Source organism: Nomascus leucogenys, chromosome 5 (genome assembly GCF_006542625.1).
Source record: "Nomascus leucogenys isolate Asia chromosome 5, Asia_NLE_v1, whole genome shotgun sequence".
Taxonomy (NCBI): Eukaryota; Metazoa; Chordata; class Mammalia; order Primates; family Hylobatidae; genus Nomascus; species Nomascus leucogenys.
In genome coordinates, this window is record NC_044385.1 from 69,088,373 (window position 1) to 69,092,273 (window position 3,901).

Consider the following 3,901-nt stretch of genomic DNA (forward strand, 5'->3'; position numbering starts at 1 on the left):
CTGTAGGTAAGCAATGCAAGCAAAGGAGATGTGGGTCTGGGGCACTGAGAGGCAAGAAGCTGGAAATAAGACTCCTGCCTAGAGAGAGGTTCCTCAAAGGATTGCTCTGTCTGAATAAAGAAAACTGTAAAAACTCTATCCACCAGCTGAGGGAAGGGAAAAGGAATTACAGGGAATCTGAATGGAAAACAAAATCTCCTGTGAAATTGAAAGCCCACAGCCAGATATGGTAACAGAAGTTACAAAGCCTAACCAGTTTAATAAACTCAAACCAAGAGAATATTATAAAAACTGCTCCTGCAGTAGTGAAACCCTAAATTTTACTTGCAAAAGCAAATGCAAAATTGAGCCATGAGGGAGGGCATGATTTACATAGGAAAACAACCCCAATTTAGCAGGAGCTAACAGTAAAAACTACAAACAGCACAAGAAATGAAACCACCTGAAGGAAAATCAGCAGACACAACAATCAGGAGGTGCAACACTGAATTCCAAAGTAGCTGATAAAACAATCTGAAAGAGATGATAAAATAAGTATGGAAACTAAAATGAAAGAGCTGGGCTATGGATAAAGGAGAGGCAAGTCAAAAATAAAAACAAAACGAGTGACTGTAGGTAATTAACATTAAAACTTTATCATTAAAATGTAAAAACTCAACGAGTAGGTTAAGTAGCAAATGAAAACCAGCTCTAGAGAAAATTAGTAAACTACAAGATATATTTGAGGAAGTAACACAAAATGCAGTACAATCCAATACAAAGAAATATGAAATAGGCAAGGGGGATTAAGGAAGGGGAAGAATAGAAGAAAAAATTCGCCCTGTATTCAACAGAATAGCAAGAAGTAGAGAATAGTAAAAAAAAAAAAAAAAAAAAAAAAAAAAAAAAAAAAAAGTATAGTATCAGCTGGGCGCGGTGGCTCACCCCTGTAATCTCAGCACTTTAGGAGGCCGAGGCAGGTGAATCACGAGGTCAGGAGATCGAGACCATCCTGGCTAACACAGTGAAACCCCGTCTCTACTAAAAATACAAAAAATTAGCTGGGCATGGTGGCCGGTGCCTGTAGTCCCAGCTACTCGGGAGGCTGAGGCAGGAGAATGGTGTGAACCTGGGAGGCGGAGCTTGCAGTGAGCCAAGATCGCACCACTGCACTCCAGACTGGGAGAGAGAGCGAGACTTGGTCTCAAAACAAAACAAAACAACAACAACAAAAACAGTACAGTATTTAGGTCTGCCTAATCACAGTACTCTGCAATCCTGGACACAAGGTTTGAGCCAAGGGTGAACACATATCCAAATAAGTCCAAATAAAATCCCCCAGGAGAGATACGTGACGTTGGGAGCCTCAAAATCACTTGGCCAGGCTCAGTGGCTCACACCTGTAATCCCAGCACTTTGGGAGGCCAAGGTGGGAGGATCACTTGAGGCTAAGAGTTCAAGACCAGCCTGGGCAACATAGTGAGATCCTATCTGTATTCTTAAAAAAGAAAATTAATAAATAAAATTTTGATAAGGATCTTTTCACTGGGTTGCTGAACTGTATGGTAAGATATAAAGTCAGGGAAAGGGTCTTGTCTTTGGGTGAGTGGAGTTAGAGAAAGGAACACTGCACCATGGAATGAAAAACTTTTCTAGCTCCTTAGCGTTTTCCCCCTACACACACTCACTGTCTTCATTCCTTATGCAAGCTATGTCCAGGGAGAAAGGAAAACATTTTTTCTTAGCACCCACTCAACCAGACACTTTCCTAGGCAGTGGGAATGATAACCTGAATAAGACCTGATCCATGGAGAACCTGAGTGCCAGGGGCTGGGAGGGGCTGCACCCCAGGTCTCCTGATGTTGAATCCAGGGCTTCTCCTGCTCTCTTCTTCCCTCCTAATTTTACAGCACTGTGTACCAGGTGCGACAGTGATTGAGAGCTAAGTAAAGGTATTTTAACCTTCGAGAGACCCTGGTTGGAGTTCACAATGAAATGAAATGCACCAGCCTCCCTCTGGTAGCCAGAGTCTCTGGTCGTGCTCTTGTAGCAGAAGCTTCTCATTTGGAACAGCTCGGACTCCCTGGGCTCTTTGAAAGGATTGGTGGGGATGAGTTTCTATGTTTTACAACTGTGAAAAAAAATCCTCTGCTCATAGCCTAAGGGAGAGTGAAGTGGAGTACAGGGTGAGGGCCAAATAATCATGCATGGGACACACAGCCAGAGTGCCTGGGATGCCAGTGGGGGGCGCCTGCTGAATGATTAGGACAGGGCAGCAGACACAGTGATTAAATGGAGAGGAGGGGCTGCTGAAAATGAAAGAAAACGCTGCAACATGCAAATGCACTGCCATGCTACACCACAGACAGAATGGATTAAATAATCGACTTAAATCCTTTTGCATCTGGGTAAAACCCAAGTGAAACCAAGTAAATTAGCTCAAAAGGTTTCTGGACCAGCAACTTACCTTCAAGGCTGTTCAATGTAAGTTGTTCTTTCTCCCTGAACTTCATTATAGACGGGGTAACTTTTTCCTGATTCACTTAGGACAGTCCCAGCTTACACTTTCTGTCTCAGTATCTTATTTCTTTCAGCGTTTATCTGAGATTTTTAAAGGAAAGTATTATGGTTAATAGTTGCATTAGAGTTAGCCAGGATGGGTTCAGCAGACTTCTGGAGCAGATGCTGTGATGTCATCCCAGAGTCTTCTCAAGACTGAAGGGCTACTCTACCAGCTGCAGCGAGGGCTTCTGGCAGAGAGCCCCAGCGGTCAGCCCTCATCAGAATTGCTTCAAATGAAGAGTGTCATCTCACCCACCACCATGCCCTCTTCCCAGGGTGCCCACACCCGAGAACTGGTTTATAGGGAGGTATAAAGGTCAGGCCCTCACTTTGTCTAGAGCTGGCCATGTGGTTGGTCTCTGTTGAGGCTGAATCATAGGCTGTGATGGTTAAGATTGAGTGTCAACTTGATTGAATTGAAGGATGCAAAGTATTGTTCCTGGGTGTGTCTGGGAGGGTGCTGTCAAAGGAGATTAACATTTGAGTCAGTGGACTGGGAGAGGCAGACCCACCCACAATCTGGGTGGGCACCATCAAATCAGCTGCTAGAATAAAGCAGGCTGAAAAAGGTGGAAAGAGCAGACTTACTGAGTCTTGTCACCTTCATCTTTCTTGCTGAATCTTTCCTGCCCTTGAACATCAGACTCCAAGCTCTTCAGCTTTTGGACTCTTGGACTTAGACCAGCAGTTTGCCAGGGGCTCTCAAGCTTTCGGTCACAGACTGAAGGCTACATTGTCGACTTCCCTACTTTTGAGGTTTTGGGACTCAGACTGACTTTCTTGCTCCTCAGCTTGCAGATAGCCTATTGTGGGACTTCACCCTGTGATCCTGTGAGTTGATTCTCCCTAATAAACTCCCCTTCATATATACATCTATCCTATTAGTCCTTTTCCTCTAGTGAACCCTGACTAATGCATAAGCCAACTTCTCTTCCTGCCCCATCCTTCTTCCCTTCCCCTTCCAGAGCTGGTGATCCCAAGACCACTCCCTAACAAACCTCCTGCCCACCACTCTCCATCTCCAAGTCTGCTTCCTGAGTAGGCCACAGCCTGTGACAATTGCCACTTGGTGCCTTCACTTTTTTTTTTTTTTTTTTTTTGAGACAGGCTGTCAATCTGTTGCCCAGGCTGAAGTGCATCGGTGTGATCATAGTTCACTGCAGCCTTGGCCTCCCGAGTTAGGTGATCCTTCTCCCTCAACCTGCGAGTAGATGGCACTATAGGTGTGCACCACCACACCTGGCTAATTTTTTTAAATTTTTGTAGAGACAGGGTCTTGCTATGTTGCCCAGGCTGGTCTCAAACACCTGGCCTCAAGTGATCCTCCTGCCTCAGTTTCCCTAAACACTAGGAATACAGG